At 39.2% G+C, this 22,947-nt stretch overlaps 1 long non-coding RNA gene across 1 annotated transcript in view; it reads left to right on the forward strand.

Annotated features, from left to right (window-relative positions):
- The window catches only part of LOC133492985 (uncharacterized), a 41,777-nt gene that overhangs the window by 12,706 nt on the left and 6,124 nt on the right, over positions 1–22,947 (forward strand). Inside the window, exons 2-3 of the long non-coding RNA XR_009792814.1 lie at positions 115–257; positions 17,039–17,222. This is a non-coding gene — a long non-coding RNA (uncharacterized LOC133492985). The remainder of the gene's footprint in view (positions 1–114; positions 258–17,038; positions 17,223–22,947) is intronic.

A 22,947-nucleotide genomic window follows, 5' to 3' on the forward strand; every position in this document is an offset into this window, starting at 1 on the left:
GCAAAAGAAGATGATTTCGTGTTTTTTGCATTGCATTCCTTGTGTACAGCTGTGTATATTTGTTAAAGTGTCTTGAGTGATGCATATTCATGTGTGCCCTGCATATTCTCACAGCTGATAGAAGAAAAAGAAGATGGAGAGACAGAATTGGGTCAGTAATAGACAGAGCTCCCCAAAGCTCCGGTCAGAGTGCTGAATTCTGAGGAGGGACTGCAGGCAACAATGTCGTCACCAGCCTGACCTTCCCATTTTTGCAAGTAAATATTACAAATGCTAACACACACAAACTAATACTCTGCATGACATCGTGAGAGACTAAATTATTAGTTCAGAGGAAAATGATCACTATTAAAAAAAGAAATGTTTCAATGAAACATTGCCTCTTCACTTATTTGGACTAACTAACAACATTTCACATTAAGATTGAGAAAAATAACATTCATAAATGTGAACACATATAAACTCTCGTTAACTAAGTTTTTGATGCTATAGTATTTCACTATATTTCACATCCATCCATCCATTATCTACCGCTTCTCTGGGTCTGGTCACGGAGGAAGTAGCTTCACCAGGGATACCCAGACTTCCCTTACCCCAGCCACTTCTTCCAGCTCTTCCAAAGGGAACCCAAGGCGTTCCCAAGCCACCCGTGAGACATAGTCTATCCAGCATGTCCTGGGTTGTCCCCGGGGTATCTTTCTGGTGGGACATGCCCGGAACTCCTCACCAGGGAGGCTTCCAGGAGGCATCCGGATCAGATGCCCCCAGTCACCTGATCTGGCTCCTCTCAATGCGGAGGACCAGGGTCTTGACACCGAGCCCCTCGCGGATAACCGAGCTTCTCACCCTATCTCTTTGGAAGAGCCCGGACACCCTGCGGAGGAAACTCATTTCGGCTGCTTGTATCCGGGATCTTGTTCTTTCGGTCACGACCCACAGCTCATGCCCATAGGTGAGGGTAGGAACGTAGATCGACTGGTAAATTCAGAGCTTCGCCTTTCGACCTAGCTCCCTCTTTCCCTCAATGGACCGATACAATGTCCGTATCACTGCAGGCACTGGACAGATCCGTCTATCGATCTCCCACTCCATTCTTCCCTCACTCGTGAACAAGACCCCGAGATACTTGAACTCCTCCACTTGGGGAAGGATCTCATCCACGACCTGGAGTGGGCATGCCACCGTTTTTCGACTGAGGACCATAGTCTCCGATTTGGAGGTGCTGATTCTCATCCCAGCCGCTTCACACTCAGCTGTGAATTGCTCCAGTGAGAGCTGGAGATCACGGCTTGATGAAGCCAACAGATATTTCACATCTCTTGCTAAAATATAATTTTGTATTGTTCCATCAGTGAAACATAAAATGCAGACTTCCAACATTACCTGAGCATACATTTAACCATACATTTTTTTGTCTTGAAGTTACTCATTGATTTACTAACTTACATTAAAACAAAACAAAAAAATATACTTGGAGATCAATTTACATAAGGGAGCCCATCTGCAATATTACTTTGACAATCTTAAGACCTTGGGTAGTTTCTACCTGAATTTCATTTTGAAGATACAAGAAAAGGCTCCCAGTGCTGCAATTTGGAGGTAGAGCTTAATTTCATACTTATTCGTTCGAAGGATGTTCCACAGATTCTCATTATTGTTGCGGCAATGAGGTGGTCACAAAACACTTGATTTCCATTGCAGATGTAGAAAAAATATCGATCAGTTTTTGTTTTTGTTTTTTCTACTCACTCATAGCAGCTGAAGCTTCAACGGCACTTTTTTCACAGTGCAGGGTCGTGCAATGAATTTTGGATGACACTTATTTGACTTTAAAAGGCAGTGTTCATTTTATGGTAGCAAATTGTCCCTACTGTTCTCTGCATAATTTGCAGAGGTCATTGATAAAGATCAAACACCTGAGGGCACCCTAAAGGGTGCTACCATTTCACACGCAGTATTCCAGCCCATAACACCATTCCGCCACCTACTATGCCGATTATGCAGCCTTGTGGGGACATGACAGATGATTTTACATCCATTTTACATCCAATATGTTACAGTACTTTAAGTGGCTGTGGTGATTCAATAATGGAGGGTTTTTTTTTTTTTTTAATTCTGCTAATGTGTGCATTTTTGTATTCTTCAGTGTGACTAACTGTGGTGATAATGCTTGTTATCGAGATTCTAAAAAAATACTATAAATCAGTACCTTCTCAGTACCAGTATCTTCTTTCTGCAATTACCTTCAGAAAGCATAGGATAGCATGTGATTTACATGCACGTTAAGGTTGGCTTGTTTAGTCGCAAGCGGTTGGATATCTAATTTCACAATACAAGTAGCAGTATAGAAAATTCAATTTGTTTGTTCTTTCCCTGCCATTTAAAGCAATTTCCATAAAATGAGAGTGGCTGACATCCAAAATCAATAAATGTTCCCGAACCCCCAAGCCTAATGGGGTAGATAGCTAAAATCACAAGTTAATTGTTCACCATTGTCCTTGAAATCTTCTCCCCTTCTATGACTGTCTTCCAGTCTGTCGCTTGCTTACAATGCCCTCTTGACTGCTTCTTGAAAAGTGTTTTCCCGCAGAATTTGTAAAAGACTTGAACATTTTGGAATTGATAAACCACAGATATTGGTATGACGGGGCAGAAATGTGATGATGGACAGCCCTCTTATGGAATTGAATGCTGTATGCGCTGACGCCTTAGGATATGCATTTAATCCATTATGGGAACATGATTGTAGGTCATAAAAACACTTGTATTACTTTGATCTGTCCATATGAAAATGAATGAAAATGCAATTGATCTTTTTATTTTCATTTGAAAAATCCACTCAACAGTATTGGACCCTGTAAAAACACAGAGAGGTAGAGAAAATAAATCACTCTGATGATTTTGGGGAAGCCAGGAACCATATAAAAGGCATGTTTTGTTTGATTTAACTCATCCCGTGAGCATAACTCTACGGCAAAACAAAATCCATGGCCAATAGTTCGTATTGTACCGTGCAGCGTGTCCCGAACAGTATCTGGTTTTACCCTGCATGGCTTGGTGAAGAAGCCACTTGTTTGTCAGTGCAGGGATTACCAAATTTATGGTGTGTTGTGTAAGTCACCTCGAGTAAAACAAAAATGAAAGCAATATTTCCATTTGTTAAAGACACAATATTCCTCCTGGAGGCATGGCCTTCGCATATCGTGAAATAGTGGACTAGACTGGGCTTGCCCACTTTTTACCAAGAGGTGAAAAGGCAGGTAAACAACTAAAATGTATTAATGTTTAATTTTACGAGGATAACAAATTATTTTATTTCCAAAATGTAATACATTTACGTCATTGCATCAACACAACACAAAGCAATAGAATAGAATAGAACTTTTTCCACTTATAAGGGGTTTTGTGATTTGGCTCTGTTCCAGAGCCCTTGATATAACTTCATAATACTGATCTGAATGTCTCTTTATTCTTTTTTTGTGTGTGTGTCACGCCTGAGAATAGCTTCTTATTAAGTCAGTGCTGCAGTTTTATGCAAGACTTTTTGTAAATCATTCATTCATTTTCCGTACCCGTTACCCTCACAAGAGTCGCGGGCGTTCTGGAACCTATCCCGGCTATCTTTGGGGGAGAGGCGGGGTAAACCCTGAACTGGTCGCCAGATAAATGCAGGGCACATATAAACAAGCAACCTTTCACTTGCACATTCACAATTAAGCGCAATTTAAGAGTCTTCAGTTGATATACATTAACATAACATTAACATACAACCTGGTCCTATACAAGATAAGATATACTCCCACACATTCATTTCATGAAACGTACAGTATTATAATCAATAACATGACCAACAATATATTCCTTTTGAGATTATCATCTGGAAACCTTCTGTGATCCTATATGTGGTTCATTGATTTCGAATCACTTCTAACCTTCAGTTCGTCAACCCTGAATAGATAAAAGGCTAAAGTTGCCTCATCTTGCTCCTCTTATCTTACCGATTGTGTCACTATTTGCAATACTGCTGTATCCAATACTGCTCTGGTGATAGATGGGAAGATTATTGGAGCTTTCCACTTTGAGAGTGGGTGGGAAATAGTGGGTTGAGTGATCTCAGCCCCTGGGAGCTCCATCTCTGTTAATCTGATCCTGAACCGCTAATATGTATTGTCAAGGGCTGATTTGAAAAAGTGTCAGGTACAAAATCTGAATAATCTTTACCTTGATCACTGCAATTGAACGAATTTGCAATGAAGTCTTGAAGCAGCACTTGATGGTCTTATCATTGCCTATGGATTCATTTCAGAAGAGTTGTAAGTGGTCTGAATCTAAATGGATATTTGTCTATGTATGCTTTGCAATTGCCAGACAACCAGACAAGGGTGTACTGCATGTGCCGAGTAGTCGTACTACGAGTTCTTGCCAATTCTTTCACATGAAAAATGTATCCTTCACATTCCAAATTTAGTTGCATTGCATTCCACCACAGTGGTTAGCACATGATCATCACAGTCAGTAGATCTGGGTCTGACTCGTCGTTAGATGATGATCAATGTGGAGTTTGGATGTTCTCCCCCAGTTTATGTGGTTTTTCTCTCAGTACGTTGGCTTTCTCCCACATCCTGCTTCTTAATTTAACTGGAGATTCGACATTTCTAATCTGTAATCTGGACCCTATCCCAATTGACTCCAGACTCCACTATGGATTGTGCACCAATAATCACAGTTTACAAAGACAACAATTCACTTAAATAAACACATAGTCTTCAACTGCTCAGGGAAATTATGCAACAATATTGTGAATGGATCATCTTTTTCAGTGGCACACATTTGACTACCCTAATAAAACAATTTTATTACTTAACAAGGCTCCAAAATGACAAGTATTTGCTTTTTTTTTTTTTTTGCTAGAGAACCTTTAATTACTTGAAAATATTGATGGAATCCAATCTATTTTAACACAATACCAAATCAGGTTGTGAAGAGGAACATCTCGAAATTGTTACTGCCGAGAATAATCTAAAGATAGATAAGAGTTCCATCTGACAGGTTTGACTTACATTTAGACTTCAAACCCTAATATCTCAATAAAAGAAGAGAGAAGAAGGTTTGGAGCCAGTCCCATCTGATTTCAAATTCCCATTGGATCCTACCGCAAGAATGGAGCGTTTGCTACATTTCCCCACATCTATCATAATTACACTTCAACCACCTTCATCGTTACAATACACACGGAAACACCAGTTAGTGTTTCAATAAAAGAAATGACCTTCCGCCAAGTTCTTCTGCGGCTAGCAGGCCTCATGTATAAATGGTACTGGTTCTGCTTTCGGCAATCAATCCACCGGTTTGAATTGAAGCTGGAAACTGGCAAATTACTGTCACAAACTTGATCTCTTTCTCTCTTTTTTTTAAAACATAGAAGAGACTGGCAACTGTGACATGAACAAAGTACTTGACAAAATGACAATTCCTAAACTGCGAATGTATCAGCGTGGTGTCATTTAGCCAGCACATGGCAGCTGCTGCTGTTTACATTATGCATGTCTATCTTCCGTGACACGTTAGCGTGACTGAGTCGGAGACAGCTTTATAGGTAATTTGGCATCCCATCTAATAGAGTCATCCGGCAATTTACGCTTCATTAGGTCCACTCCCCTGGTTACAGCGGGACAACGGGCTAAGTTTGCTGTCTGAGCCACAGACATCCTGGTTTACACATGTCGTAAGGGCTCTTCTGCACTGTCCTGTGGCTGCCAGCTATAATAACATCTCATTGGTAGATGTGATTAAATTAACAAGGCCACCATTTAATCACAAGTGCATCACTATTTTTTTTATTATTTTAAAATCCTTTTTCATTTATTTTTCTTCATTAGTTTACCACGACATTGGAGCCCACATTTCAACACTGCTTTTGTCTACTTGTAAGGTCACCTCTCTCTCCCTGTTCGCTGTATTCTCTGCAAGACTCCCATCACCACATACACAAGTCTCCTTTATGGTCTTCCTCTTTTTCTTCCAGCTGTAGCATTTGATCCCAAGTATTTAAAAACCTGCATCTCCTCCACTTGTACTGACAACCTCGCCATTCCTCATTTTCATACACACAAAAAAGTGTATGTGACTGACGTTGCTTACATGTCTCTTCAATGACTGCCTCTACTTAGGCCAGTGGTTATGATCATGAACTATCACCCAGGGGCAAAAAAATATCAATTAACTTGACAGAGTTTTAAGAGGATATGACAGAAAAAAATGGACCGACAATTGTAGTGTCATTGAGCGAGACACACTCCTGGACTGTGTTGAGAGGAGGAAAACATTTCTTTTCACGACAAGTAAAGATGAGACTTCTTATCGCTGGGTTTTCTTCCCCTGTCTCCCTGTTCTCACTACAGATCACAATGCCATTTGCAAACAAACATAGTCCATGGAGACTCCTGTCTAACTACTTCTGTCAGTCTGTCCATCACCTTAGCAAATAAGAAGGGGCTCAGAGCTGATCCTTGATGCAGTTCCAACTCCACCTAAAAGTTTTCTGTCACTACAGGAGCACACGTCCTCCACACACTGTCTCACTGTTGCCAAACATGGTGTAGATGAGTCTAACATACTTCTCTACCAGTCCAGATTTCTTGACACAGTACAACAACTCCTTTCTTGGAAGCCTGTCATAAGCTTTTTATAAATCCACAAAAATGTGGTGCAGAGCTTTCGTTCCTTGCCCGTTCTCCCACATTAGCATTTGCAGGCAAACAACTGCTCTTTGTAGGCAAGAAACCATACTGTTGACGTCTAGGCAGCACACTTGCCTCACTGATGGATACATTTTCATCTGTCTTTAATCACCTTAAGCTGCTTTGTATCCTTCCACTAGTGGCCTATGTTCAGACATCCTGTACAACTTCTTTTCTCTTTCGTTTGTGTCTTACCTCTGGTACCACTAATCACTGACTTTGTTTGGCTTTTGCCACCCTTAACCTCCTTTGTCCCCTTATTGTATTGTAGTCCTCTCTCGTTTCTTGTTCTGCACACTTTGCTGAATATCCTCGTTCCAAAATCAAGTCTTCTTTAAAATTTTATCTTCTTTTGTCTTTCCATGGGATACACCAAGCACCTTCCAATAGTTCACTCCAATCACCTTTTCTTTATCAGTGCAATCATCCACCAGTTTCTAAAGACGATACAGAGCTTTTTTCCTCAACTCCTTCTTAGTCCTATCAACACTCTTCCTTTCTTCATTTCCACCACTTGATCCTCCACTCTGATTTAGCGCTACTATTTTCTCCCCTTTATAGTTGTCTTAGCCAACACCATCCAATGCTGTCTGTATACACTCTCACCCACTAATCTCTTTCAGGTCTCATAGTACAGTATGTACAGTTGCATACTCTTGCATGTCATTCTCTGTTTATGTTGCATTTGAAGTGTTCACCACAGCAATTTCCTTCACTTTTGCAAAATCCATGACCATCCGCCCTTCCAATTTTCTCAAACGCGCCCACCACCATTGTTGCCTTTACCAACATGCACATTTATTTCTCCTCCTCGTACCACACTGACCCATCCAGAAATACTCTATCTAAACTGATCTAACGCAATCCAGAAATTATTCTTCTCCAATTTAAAGCCCAGCTGTGGGGCATTAAGAATTACAGTATTTATCATCACACACATTTCTTACTTTCCAATCATCATCCTTACCTCAACATTATTTGGATGCTCTTTCTTTAGAGTCAAACCTACTCCATCCTTCTTCCTATCCAGGACAATTGTGATGGGGTTATTTCTCTACAAAACATAAACATGTGGATAAATATAGAATTTTCTTACAATATCTGTTTCTTGTGTTTATGCAATCAATTTCTTGCGCTCACCTGCATTTTAAGTGAATACAGCAGTCATAAAAATGTAGTCCTGCAACGTACTAGCTAGTTTTTCCTAAATTATTGTAAATAATTTGCTGGTTTAACATTCAGCTATATTTGAAGACTGAATCCACACCACAGTGTTTGTTTAATAAAGTCTTGACAAACTCATTACTAGCATTGCAAATGATATCACAAACTCAGTCCCACATTCATTTGACACTGTGTGTGTGCGTGCGTGTGTGTGTGTCAGTGCTGTAACTAACCTATGAGTCATTGGATGAGCCACAAGCTGCGATGCTAGCGGCACATTTTGACAGACATCATAGTAGGTGGTTAGCGGTCAAAGAGAAGAGCGAATGTTTGTCTCTGAAATAAAGAAAAAATGAAAAAAAAAAAACAAAAGCTGCATTTAGGCAAAGAGGAAGTAATAGAAAGCAGGAAGCATATATGATTCCTTTGAAACCAAACTAAAGATAATTAAGGTACAATTCTTTATACTGGTGATGTACACCATATCATCCTGCTGAGTATGGTTTGAAGAGCCTTTATTATATCCTTGGAACTGCTTGATATCTGTTACCTGCATGGTACTGTTTTAATGCCACTGACTAGTTTAACATTTGCCATTGTTAACCTTTTAGGTTTGAGTGCCACAATTATCATCAGGTTACTATCGACAAAACTTTTCCACTCATACTAAACACAAATAAGTCTAATAATTTTTGATCAATAAAAGCCTTGTAATCCTTAGACTCATTATCTACCTGAAATTTAAGAAAAGACAGTCGGAGAGAGATGGGTTAGCTGAATTATCACACTGCATATACTGTACAACTGTACAGTATGGCTTCATACTGGCAGCAATTTGCAGAGCTATCTAGGGATCTTCATTTAATGATCACTTGGCAATACACAGCACAAATGGATTGTTTTCAAAGAAAACTAAACCATTCCAGGAGTAAACCATTCTGGAGAACATTAAAGCTTGATATAGAAAGTACCACACTAATATATACAGTCTTTCAACATAAAAAAAAGCTAAGCGCTTTTACTCTTTTCGCCAACATCCCTCCTCCTGGCTTCCAATATTCTAATTTCTCCCATTTTCAGATGTTTGCATTTTCCCACCCATCTTTTATGATCAAGAGCTACTTTCCCCCAATCATTCACCTACTGTTGAGTCACCGGGAAGTATATAACAAGTGTATTCAATTTACACAATCATTTCGTTATGATAGACCTAATTTTGGTCACATCGCCAGACTGCAATTATAAACTGGCTAAAATCTATTCTCTTACATCATCAGTGGTACATTGACTTGCGACCTGAAGTCATTCCATGGTCAAGCTCTTAACTTAGTTTACTTTTATTTACTCATCTCAAATCTATTTCCCCCTTTGAAATGAACAGTAACAAATTAATTCATTGCTGAAATCCCAAAAGAACACCATGATTTTTGGTCACCTGTGAAAATTATAAAAACAGCACTGTAGAATATGAGAACATAATACAAATATAAAAGAATGTAACTAAGCAAACTGGTATTAATATACTGGGATAAGCAGAAAGTCACAACAACAACAATTGTAGCATTTTACTACAGAACTACTGAGTGACATCATAAGATGCAGATGAGTTGGCTATAAATTGGCCTAACTTGGCCAGTTAGTCTGTGTGAGAGTGTCTGGGTGAGAGTTCTGGCCTACTGTATCTCTTTGCATTCATTGATTTATCTGCATTAATGCATTGACTGTTTATCCCATTCAATAAATACCTAAGAGTGCATCAGTGACTGTTGATCATAAAAGTCATCAATCGAAGCACTCGTGAGTCAAAGTACCACTGTATTTCCAATTTTGGTTACATGTGCTGTGAGGTTGGATTTACTTTCTTGATGTTTCTTTCAAAGAACTACATAGCCCTAACCCAATTGACACACCACATACTTGCATAAGTGTATGCGAGGGGCAGGAAGAAGTATTTCACGTTTCTGAGGAACTTGAGCATCCATGCTTTGCTGAAGGGCATGTTATGAGTGCTCAGGAAGTGAATTGGCATCTCTCCAACAACCAGTAGTCCCCATATATTTAGACTTCAAGCTAATCGTCTTGAATCGAGCCCAGTCCCCTCGCCAAGCCCTTACAGAATGAGTTACTGTCACCCAGAGCTAAAAGCTTGAGCCAAGACTTGTGCATCCAAATAAAGCAAGAATGCAGTACAGTAGCAGTGTAATTAGGCGTATGTTAAGTTAATTGAAGTCTCCGAATCATCAAGAGTTGTGAATGAGTGTTTTGTCTCTGAGTCAGCTTTATAAATGGCTGGTGGTGGTTTCAAAGTGTACACTACTTCTTGGCCAACGTCAGCTAGCAGGGATGGGCTCATGTTCTTCTTCTGCTTGTTGAGGGAGGTCTTTCTTGAAGAAAGGGTGCTACAAAACCCATAACAAAAAAGAAAAGTAACATGTTACTGGCCCAAATGTTGAATATATAGATTTTCACAAGTAATGGTGCACTTTTGGTGCTCTGGAAATATTCACTTGATGATGTAATCTAGCTTTCACATGACGAGTTATGCAAAAACAAAGTGTGTTGCCAGTGCCCCAAAGTGATTACGTCGTAGCTTTGACATTCCAAGCGCCTCCTGCCCCGCCTCCTCTAAAGTTGACCCATTACCGATTACTCACCCGCTTCACCTCTAATAATGACTCATTTCAGCTATGGCTATACTGAGTCTTGGCCCAGGGACCCGGCAATAATCCCCTGCATTAATTAGATCTCCCCTGGAGATGTCTGCAACTGCGTTGCGAGGCACAAAGACAGTTTCTCTGCTTATTGTTTATAGCTGGCTGTAAAAGGTCCAGCAGTGGGGGAGATTAAACAGATCAGGAAGATGAGAGTGGTGGGGATGGTCAGCTGGAGGGCAATCATGACATACTGAATGGTAATTATTTCGAAATATTATTTGCCTCTTTGGGTTATTTTCAGTTCAATATGGTCATTGATTCTTTCATACCTCATTCACCATTTGATTTCTTACTGACAACCAAGCTAGAGTCCATCAGTTAACACCAGAAACTCTCCAGAAACAGTGGGTTACGTGCCCTGCAGAGAAACTATGACATTATTGCCCGACTTGTGTCACCTACTAAAGGGAAACTGTCTTGAATCCTGACCTACTTGAACCGATTAACCAATAGGAAAGCCCATTAGAGAAAATGCCTTTTTTTGATGGCCTCCATGTATTGTGCGGTTCTACATATCCAGCTCTTGCTAGCTGCTTTCCACCCTTACTCTAGTTCTACCCACTGCAGAGAAACCCCATGCCAATCATCAACTACTGATGGTGTTTCATTGGCATTGCAGTACTTGTCATCCAATCATGATCATTGTCATGCATCTGATCCTTTTTTGCTTGTTAAAACATGGCAGGCCATCTAAGCCATTTTACTCAGCTTTAAAAGCAACTCTTCAAACAAAACGGTTCATGCGGTGAACTGCTGCATACACGCACATCTTTTTTTTTTTTTTTCTCCGAACCTATCCTCTCTTATTTGCTGAACAACTCATCGATCTGCTGTTTTTTGTGCTTAGGTCACCTCATGCGAATTTTGCCATTCAACTCCTTGTTAAAAGACCGGAGATTGTGCAAAAAACAACTGAACAACTGGACACATGTATTTAAAAGTTCAGAGGATGTCCAATTTATTTCCCCTGCAAAGGTTATAGTGCCTCATAGGTTCATCTTGACATTTCACCCGACACCCCTAATGTTTTGTAAGTAGCGTCTAGCATTCAGAGGCAAAGTTATTCTATGGTAGTCTAACATACAAGTAATGAAAAAATATTTCCGGAAGAAAGAGAACAGGAATCAATTCTGGGATACTGATTGACTTCCAATATGTCAGGCTGGAGTTTGTTTGTTTGTTTTCCAAACAGACATGAGTCATCGTAAAAATGCTGAACATTCCTAACGATCTTACAAGTGGATGTACAATATAACTCAACTGTTGTTGAGAAAAAAAATACATTAAAGTAACAAAATACCCACCCATCTTTCTTGAAAATGCAAGTCACTCGAGTGTACAGACAGCTGACTTTGCTTGTGGGATGAATAATTGAAATGATCACTGAGCTGAGGTTTAATCAGATGTGTCTACTTGTGCGTGTGTGCATGTGTGTGTGTTTAGTGCACTTTCTAGTCACATCTTGGTTGAATTCCAAATTGAAGGGCATTTGGGGCATTTGATCTTGAAAACACGCAAGTATGGATATAAATGTATGCGTATTATAGATGTAATAGTTAAGGTGATGTTTAGAATGACTGACGGAATATGGTAGGAAGTAAATTCTAATAATCGGATGTCTTGGTAACAAGCAAAAGAGAAATGAAAGATCAAGGTGAAAGCAAAGGGCAGTCAAGATTGGAATTAAAATTGAATGTCCTTCTTGTGTGTGCATCTCCTAATTGTTTCATTTGTGTGTGTGTTTGTGTTATACACTCCATCATGCGACATCCCGAGTGCTTCATTTGGTTCTCATTAGGGGTCATCAGAGTGAAACAGATTCACAAAACTGCTGACAAACACACACTAACACACACACACCAAGCTACTCGTCTACTTCAACATCCTCATAATTCACTTTTTATCCTTTCCATATGTACACTGTCATGATAGTTGGCAAGGACCTTTTGAAATGTTAATATTAGGCTGTGATTTTAAGTACTTCAGCATTTCATGGTGCAGCACAACATTTTTCATTGTACTCACAATTCACATTCACTAGCTAATAAAGATCATTTTACGGCTATGTTAAGTAGTGAAAATGCTTTATGGAGGTATCGCGACACACCAGGTTACACACTGCTGGAGTGTGAGGTACTGCTTGGACTTGGGCTGTAATTCTTGTAAAAATATTTAAATGTTTTAAAGTAATATATTGCATTATCATGTTAAATTAAGAGTGCAATATTTGTCAGCCTCAACACCTTGAAATTATTTTATGGTCTAACCTTTCAAACAGTAATAATAATACCTATGTGTCACAGTATGTATGTAGTCAACGTGTGAGTGTGTATTTATTTATTTACTTATGTTTTAAAAAAAAAAAGGTTAAAAAAGTATTCAAAGACGCATTAGAGTGCAGGCAAATAAAACCTGAACTCGTCTTTTGTCTTTTATGGTGGATGTGCGATATGGCTAAAAATAGGTCAATAATTTGCCTCATTAAATATACAGCATATACTGTGTATATATATATATATATATATATATATTATATATATATATATATATTTTTTTTTTTTTTTTTTTTTTTTTTTTTTTTTAAACTCCTCATTTGATTCCAACCTGGCAGTCTTATTTGTCAAGATCCTATTTTTAAACCTTTACAAAAGAGAAACTACCTCAGTGCAATATTAGTATGTATTAGGAGCAACAACAACTCCCGGAGTGTGCTGCGCTCGTCAACAAATTGTAAATTCACTTTGTCCGTCTCGGTTTATTTTCAGTCTCATTTTTGCTGTCTCTCTTGAAAGGGATTTTTCTATCAGGACTATCCAGACGCTTGATCAATACCCTCTGCTCAGGTATGTAATAGGTTTGAGCTTTCTCCTCACACTCGTGCCTTGCAATCATTCTCTCCTCTCTGTGACTCACATTTCAAATAAGAGCATTAATGGGTGCCTTTGCCGAGCCTTAAATATTTGCCACTTATAAAACCATACCAGCATACGTATATTTGCTTTAGGTATGTCATGATGAATCCAGAAAAAAATGCACAGAAAAGAAACTATTTCATTAAGGTATAGGGAGCCTTGACGAACACATCACATTACATCCTGATGTTGTACGAAAGTAACTGAACATGCTAGAAAGGACCTTCGGAAAATCAAAAGCCCTGAAGGGAACAACAAATACAGAAATGAATAAAATGTCGACAATGGCTGGGAAAAGAAAATAACAAAATTCAAGAGAACTGACAAAAGATCCATGAAAACAAAAACACAACTGACACAGGTTTAACAAAGCAGATACAAAACTATTATACTGTAATCCGAAACATAGATGGCAGCCTTCCCCCCCCCATTCATTTATTCAATACATGATTTATGTTGGTAAATTATAAATTTGCATCTAGTCTCCAATTAATGACAACCCTTTGACATGGTTTGTAGTTCATTGGAGTGCAGAGCAGCCGCAGATGACTGCAGCTTCTGGGAAGGGGTTGAGGGATGGGGGAGCTCTGTGATGTATGGTGGGGCCAAGGCATGGAGGGATTTGTAGGTAATTAGGAGAAGTTTCAAAACGACACACAACTTGACTGGGAGTCAGTTAAGGTTCACTGGCTCCTAATCAGTAAGGAGTGGAAAATAGGTGGTGAGATGAGTCTGATGTAGAGCTGGGTGTTGTCTGTATCGGAGTAAACGGTGTTGTTGATATCAAATAATTTGGCCAAAGGTAAGTCTGTGGTTGGAAATGTTGATGTAGTGGTTTGGTCATGGCTTCTTGAATTTTATAAGGAAAAGAAAGTTCAATGTTTGCATTTAGTTTAGCAGCTGGGGTTTTCTTAATGTAATGTTATATGGTAATGGTCAAACTTTTGTGGGGCAGTAGATGAGGTACACTTGAAGTGAGGCAGCCCCAACCAGGGCCAAAAGAATACATTCTATTGAGGTGTTCTTTGGAGTTGGCAACGCTTTAATCCCAAAGTCTGCCTGACGATGCAAAGCCAACGGACCACACTGATACACAGATTGAGTTTATGGAAGATAGACGTCCATTGGTGTGGCTTGGTTAAATGTAAAGAAATCCATCTGGGGTTAGGCAGAGAAAATATGGTTTCTTATCATCAGTTTTGTCACAGATGAGTGAGCTTTTGTGTGGAAGGAGTAGGAATTTTGCAACAAAAAAAAACAGGAGGCAATGCTGCTGATCCAGTGGCTAGTGGGGCACGAGGGGAGTGGGAGGGTTTATGATGTCCAATGAGATGAAAGATCTAAGTTTGTCTGTTAGCATATGGGGATTGTTGATGATGTATGTGGGTGACAGAGTTAGCGAGTACAACGTGAGTGCCTGCATGCATGCCAATGCAGCATGGTGGATGCACTGGTTGCCTCTGAAAAATTTCCTCTGTATTTTGATTTTGTGTCCCAATCAAAAATTTTTTTAAAAATCCAGCCAGGCTGAAACTAAAAAGACCTTCATTCAAAACTCCAAGTTTGAAAGAGACAATGCATATAAATGGATAATTATTGTCATGATCAAAACAAATGTTGTTGTTTTTGTTTGTTTAGCTATTGTGCTTGTTGTTGTGACTTTTGGTTTGTCCCACTAGGGGTCGCCACAGTTAGTTCCAGGCATTATACATTTGCCACCGTTCTGGCACCAGTGGGGGGGGGGGGTAGAAAAAATGCATGTCAGATATCAATGTAAAAATCAGGTAAGTGAGCACATACATCTGAGCAACTATATGCATAGCAGACACCTGGGGCCAATCTAATCCGAAAAGCACTTCCATTACGCGGATCCCGCTTTTTAGTGTCGATGGCACACGGCCATCAAGATAACAATGATCAATTCAGCCACCTAACTCAATGCAGCTGGAGATGGCTTATTGATGTCCTCACATTCTGTGGAGCAAGGATGATGCCGCTGACTGCTGGACTTGCAGGTTGAGACCGTGGTTGTCTGGAATCTTAAGTGCCGATGTTAACCCGTTCATTGCTGAAGATGACGTTTCTACACGGGTGCAGTTCCATAAATAAAGCGCCAAAGATGGCGTCTAATAGGTTGGATGACTCTCAGGAATGTAGCAAGGAGTCACTTATGATAATTGTTGGATGGAATACCAAATGTAATTCACTGTGCGGTGCATTTCTTCATCTGAAATTATTTATTTGTCCTTCACTGTCTTAAGGCAATTCACTGGTAGTCATCATCCGTCATCGGTTATCAGTGCGTTGGTGTTTGCTTTCTACATTTGTATATGTTTTTCCCACCACTTTATCTTTTTATTTTTCCAACTTTTAAGGCTTTCTGTCCTACATAGTAATATTCAAGGAGCACAGTGGTGATCTTTAATCGTGCAAAGCCTAATTACCGTGATCACTGGAATGATTAGTCTGCTGAGCACAAGCTGCCTTGTGTTAATGTGTGAAGGTGATGAGTGTGAAGGCTAAAACGCGGCTTGGTTAAGCCTTTGCATTCATGCGTTGTATTCTATGCAACATGAGAATTTTTAAACAGAGAAGATTTTGTTTGGTGATTTATGAATGTATTGTTAATAGTAGTATATCATATGCGTATAGAATTGAACACAATAGTTTTACTTCAATAGCATTTTCCCTCCCAACCAGAATTTTCCGTTTCACATGATCCCGTAACGTGACAGGAGCTTCAACGGGGCTCACTTTCTACCATCTGCTTTTTCATTGCAAAGAAAGCAAAGGCGTCGGTTGCTCAAGAGAACTGTTAATCAAAGGTTAAAATTTGGAATTTGTCTTAAGTGGGTAAATGAGTTTTGTGTGCCCATTTATCGTTGCTAGAACTATTTTATTGGCAGCTTTTAGAGGTCGTAAGGAGGCACAAGGGAAGCAAAATTGAAGCAAAGTGAAAAAAGGTGAAACAACAAAAGGAAATTAGAAAATCAGAGTCAGTCAAAGGAAATTATAAATTGAGTCAGTGGTGAAAGGGTAGGAAACAGATACTACGTAGCTGGAGTTATTAGCTTGTCACAATTTTACGTTTCTGGAGTCAAATCCTGACTTAGAAAGCAAGATGGCAAGTAACGAGGAAGGAAAGAAAGAAATCGAATAAAGAAAAGTATTAAATTGTTAGATGTTCAAAAAGAATGTACGGTTCTTGTGCTCATCTGAAGTTTTGACTCAGGCAAAAGTACGACTGTAAATCAATAAAGGTTTGAAACGTAAATTTTACTCTTCTATTTACATATAGCTTAGAAATCATAGTTATAATTTGAAAAAAGCTAAAGATTTGGTTGCAGTGAATAGGAAAAAAAAAAAGCAAAGTTTTCACTAAGTCTAAAGTATTTTTTTCCCCCAGTATCTGCAGTATGTCATCCACGCCTATGACATGATGTCCCAGAGGTGCTTGATTGGATTCAGGTATGAATAGGCCAGTCAATCAATGCCTTTTGTCCTCTAGATACTGCGGACACGCTCTCTGCCCACATGAAAGCCGGGCATCGTTGTGCACCAGATGTAGCCAAGAGTCATCACAGTGTCTAACAGACAGCTGTCTGCGTGGGGCCCCCCCTAAGGACTTGCCTTTCTAGACCACCATTGTATCTCCAGTCCACCAATCAACTGTCCTATTTGTGCAAGACCAGGTAAAATCGACTCACAGTTATTATCATTGGTGGATGGAAATCGAAAGACAACACATCAAACGTGATTCAGATCTGGTTTCTGTATCTTCAGCCTGGACTAAGTTATCAAATTGGATAACAGACAAGGATCCCTCAGCTCTCTGATTCGCGTGACCGCTGTGTCCAGACTGAAGACGCAGCTGTATAAACCAGATCAAATCTCATATTAATTCAATTGTTTTTATTTCATAACACTGGTGAATTATTAAAGAGGGTTTTCCTGATATTTACATTCAGTCTGGTTGTTCCCTACTAATTTTGTTCATATCCAGAACTCGAAATTCACAGAAATTATGCACGTCTCTATCCTTGACAGAGTGTTAATCAGATATAGAGAATGTCATGATGATGCCATCTTACTTACTTTTCAAAGCACAATTGTGATAAAAATGGGTCAAAAGGCAAGAGAGATGAAACATTATAAATGGTTGAAAACAGTAGCCTGTGAGTAATTGAGACGATGACACCGTTTGACAGTTTTAGTTTCTCAACAAATTTGATTTGAACTCTATGAAAAGCTCCCTTGAAATTTTTACATGAACACTTTTGGGAAACGATGTAATCTGAGTCCGGACATTTCTCTTCAATCTTTCCATTTTTTTACAGTTCAAGTGTATGAAAACAAATGAAATAACTGTAACTAAAACGTTGGACAATTTGTTAGCACCTCTGCGTCACAGTTTGGAGGATCGGGGTTCAGGATAAGCGAGCTGGAAAATGGATAACACCGTTGAAAGTAACAATACATCCTGCCCCATTATTTTGTCACTTGGTGTAATAGCCTTGGCTCTATCTTAATGTGCAGACAAGATCAGAGTAATTTTAACATCTTATTCGCCCTCGTACAAAGTAATGTGAAATGTGAGTGGGGGGAAATGTGTATGCAACTATAGAAAATTCTGCATCGCATTAGTTGAGGGATGGCACAAGGTCAAGCTCATCTTATAACTCAACTCCAACGAATTATCCAATGCCAGACTATATCAACTCCTATTGCTCTGGAAGCACTCAATTGGCTGAGCTGATTATCTTGTACAAAGTCCATGAATGACTGTCAATCAGTACGCCATTTTCAAACGACCTCAGGCTTCTTACTAGATTGGCTTTCTTTGCATTGTTAAGATCTACAGTATATGAGACAACTTCAACTGGTTCAGCTGAATTTTTACTACTATTTTTATCTCCAGCTCCATTCCTCCCTTGCTCATGAACAATACCGCAAGATACATGAACTCGTCCACTTGGGGCATGATCTCATCCACGAGCCAGTGAGGGCACTCCACCCTTTACCTACTGGGAGCCATTGTCTCAGATTCGAAGGTGCTTGCTCTCATCCCAACTTCTTGAAACACAACTGCAAACGGCTCCAGTGAGTGTTGTAGGTTGTTGCTTGATGAGAACCGACAAACAGAGGGACAACACCACCCCCAAACCAGACCCATTCAATGCCTCAGGTGCAGATTATGTCCATACAGAACAGAAACCCGAAAGAACTTGTGACAAACTTCCCCTCTCAAACTCGTCTGTAAACAGATTCAACCAATTCTCCCACAGCACCCACCGCATGACTCCTTAAGGGGACATTTGTCAAATGTCTTCTCCAGGTCTTCAAAACCCCTGCAGACTGATTGGGGGATCTCCCATCCACATCCCCAGGACCCGGATGAGCGCAGAGAGCTGGTTCACTGTCCAACACAAAGTATGAAAACCACATTTCCCTCCAAAATCTGATATCCAACTTCAGGATGGATCCCAAATAGGGTCGGCTGAGGAGTACCATTCCTATTTTGTGGAAAAAAGCCTTCAGCCAAGGAGGTGGTCTTCCTTCTTAAAAAAACAAGGACAACCCCCTGATGTAATCATAACAACAACAATAATCCAGAGGCTTGTCAACAACATCCAGAAGCTTTGGGAAATCTGGACCTGTCACATGGAATACTACATTAATGTGGCCTCACTGTCGTTGATCTAGCAAAAGTTGGATGATAATGTGTGTTTTGTCTCCATCAAATAATTAAGTACACTCGAGAAAGGAGTTTTGTCTTTCACGTGTCGAACATTTTGCCAGATCGACTGCGAACGTAGCTGTAATGGACAGCTTGAATGGCTTACTCGTGCTGCTGACACTCCTCCATCTGTTTATCTCACCCTGTGATAGATGGGCTGTGGAAATGTCCTCTCCCTCGCGAAGCCGCAATCAGTTGGCCCATCACTACCGATAACACAACATGCCAAAAACACAACCTCACAATGCGGCAGGGGCCTCACAACAAACTAGGTTAATGATCCAGGAGGACTGGGGGTCACCCTTTGGACTCACAGACATTCTTTGTTGTATTTTTCTATCTATCTGAAGAAATTGCTTCTGTAATCTGGTATTATTTTGCTCTGACAGATGCAAACACGAGAGCTGATGTATTGTGAAAAATATTTTTTAAACATTTTATACAGGTATGATAAAGACTTTAGCATTTTAGAGTTTCACACTAAACATACACAAAATGATTGCGGTTACCTATCACAATGAACCACTAATTCTCTTATAGATTTAGCTTCAATCAAGAAATTTTGTTACAGTATATAGTTTGTTTCATGCGATGAACTTGAGGATCATGCATGTAAAATTATACATTAAAAAAAAATAGAAAAATGTTTGTTGATTGACTATGGCTGATATGGTCATTAGAGCTTGACAGAGTTGTCGAATCTGTGTCAAGAACACTTGATGGTGTTGTACACAGAGCGGGTGTAGAAGAGCAGCACTCGGAGAAAACATACAATATTTTTATCATGACTATTACCGATGCAAAAACTACTGAAAACAAAAAAATGCACCATTGAGCTTTGTAAATACTAAAATTACCCACAACACATCTCACATTAAAAAAAAAAAAAAAAAACTTGTAGGTAAATCGTAACTATCCATCTCGCTGGTCTCTATTTCCATTGGAGTTCTCTTTAAGACATCTGGGAATTACAGTATATCAAATAGTAAAAAAATGTATAATTTCTCTTTTCTTGTTTTATGTTGGCAACTTCTTCAATGTCAATATAATTCAGTTTTAAACACAATCTGATCAAGATCCTCCAGCTAGGAGGAGGTAATTGGTTGAATTGTTCAATAATTGTGGATATCATATAAATTTACATTTTTTAGTGGTCAACATCGAGATGGTGATCATCCTGGAGGACAAAGGGGCGCACATATTGTTGGATGATGACCAAATGATCATAACCGACTTTAAACAAGACTTAGTCACTTTGTTAACGACAGTTGGCTCTCTTCTCACAATAAAAAAATCATAGTGACTATACATATTTTCAAAAGAAGCAACTCAGTAAGGTACGGCCAGATAAAGGCAGCGTTGGAATTTGAAGTAGAGAGGGAACATTTCATATCTGACAAACAAGATGGAGACAAACTCAAGGACACAACAAGATTGGACACTTTTTCCAGTACACAGAACCTGGCTAGTGTAAACCTTCAAGGTATTGTTAAGAATCCCCAATACTGAGTTGCAAAATAACTATTCAATCCATTAGAGGCACATGTACTACCAAGGATTTGGGTTGGATCTTTAATTTTGTTTCTGTACATCACAGGTGTCAAACTAAAGACCCAGGGGCCAGATTCGGCCCACCGCATGATATTATGTGGCCCGCGGAACCAATTCTAGAGTGTCAATTTTCATGATTCTTCCAAAATCTGTGCCAAAATTTCAAGATCTCCTTATCATAAATGATGAAGTTGAGATATTACAAGCATTTTTGTTACCAATTGAAAAACACATTGCCCTTGATTTCTGATTCCAAAAGTAGTTCATAAATTGATGGTGTAAATATGAGGAGACGATTAAATATTTTTATTGTTTCACAGTCACAACGGCCCTGTGAGGGAAGCCGGAACTAGAAAAGAGAAAAATTTGACACCCCTGTCATTTTGGATGTTAGACATAGATAGCCGAAGCCATATCAAACCTTCTAGTAACTCAGACCTAAATGTTCTGTTTTTATCCGGATTTAGTCACAGTGAAATATTCTGAGTTCCCCCTTAGAAATGACTCCCTAACGGTCTATGAAGCACCAGACCTAACTAGTGGGTGACTGTTGCTTTTAGGTTTGCATTGAACGATGCAGCTGTGGCTCCAGTGGTGCCATTCAAGCACTCAGAGTCCACAAACCCACTCATTCTTTGCCTCTGCACTTTTGCTCTCAACTACCACGCCTGACTCACGCTGACATATAAGAAAATCTAATGGGCGAAAAGATACTCCTCTCGAAAGTGCAGAGGCGAATAGATATTTTTCTAGATCTTGGTACTTCAAAATATTTGATGGTGATTTAACTATAGCTATGAAATGCTAATGTTTTTATAGCTGAATCACCATGAACATCATTAAAGGCTTAAGGAACAGTCGGCGATAGTGCTTTGTGGTATCTGCTGCAGTGATTAGCTTGTAGAAGTCAAGTGAGGTTGTTTTGTCTTTTTCTTTTTTTTTTTTTTGGAGCGTGAAATTCTGTCTATATTTTGAATAGCAGTGCCAATCTTCAGCTACCGCACAAATCAATTCGATTACCAGTTCTCCGTGCATTTGGATGCTTCTCGAAACAATGTATTTTATCTCTATATCTAATGTTTTCGGTATTTTGTGACTTCCTACTGATTTTCAAATTTGTTTTAAGGCATGTTTCCGTGAATAAAATAAATTGTTTTTTTTTGCTTTGTTTTGATACAGATTTTTCACAATATGCGGTTCCCTTGTTCAAAAGTTGTTTTCTCATTAGATTTTCATCCCCACCTGTTCTCATCAGCCATGTTTCTTGTGCCTACCAATCAAGTCAATTCAGCCACTCGTGTCTCGTCCAGGTATTCTTCATTGCTTCGCCGATTTGTTTGTACTTAGTAGACCCGGTAGGTTTTGTTATTGTTCTAAGCTACTGAGCTGTTTTCGTGTCATGCTTTCTTTAGTGTTGTGTGTTAGATTTTTAGGGACTGTGTGAATTTAGGATTTAGATGTTTTTCCATGAGCCATATTTTTTTAATGAGTACTTTTAGAAAATTTTGACTGCTGCCTTGCCTCCAAGTATTCCAAAAAGCCTGAAGAATAAACAGAAAAACAGAATAGAAGAATAAAATGTTCTCTTTTAGATGGTAGAAGGTTCAATAAACTTGTGTATACACATTTGCCATTTATAAAACAAAAAAGGCCCTGGCTTCCCATAAAATGATCAAAGAGTGTGTCGATTTCTGAGTAACTTGAGATCATAACCTTTCTGACATTTTTTGGGATAACTCTGTTTTTTTTTTTTTAAACATAAAATAGGTAGTTCGGTTCAATGCAGGTCGGGAACCTTCACTAACATAAAAAGCTGCCGTTATTCATTGGAAAATCCATCTGCCATCTGCAATGACAAATATTCAGACAAAATATTGGAAAAACCGCTCTAATCTCTTCATTGAGTCCATAACAAGGTCATCAATATAGAGTGGCAAGCACAAGTTTCAACATTGGAATATAATTAGCAAATTCTTAGCAATGAAAGCGGCAAGCAGTTGATTTGCTTTGCCCTCTGAGTTTTGATAAAATGACTTTTTTTGCTTCATGAAAATGGCTTGGCTTAAAGGCAAATGCAATATAAATTGTAGTCAAAGTGGCTCTTAAATCAGGTCTGTTTTATTTATACA

The sequence above is a fragment of the Syngnathoides biaculeatus genome, chromosome 19 (assembly GCF_019802595.1).
Source record: "Syngnathoides biaculeatus isolate LvHL_M chromosome 19, ASM1980259v1, whole genome shotgun sequence".
NCBI classification, from domain to species: Eukaryota; Metazoa; Chordata; class Actinopteri; order Syngnathiformes; family Syngnathidae; genus Syngnathoides; species Syngnathoides biaculeatus.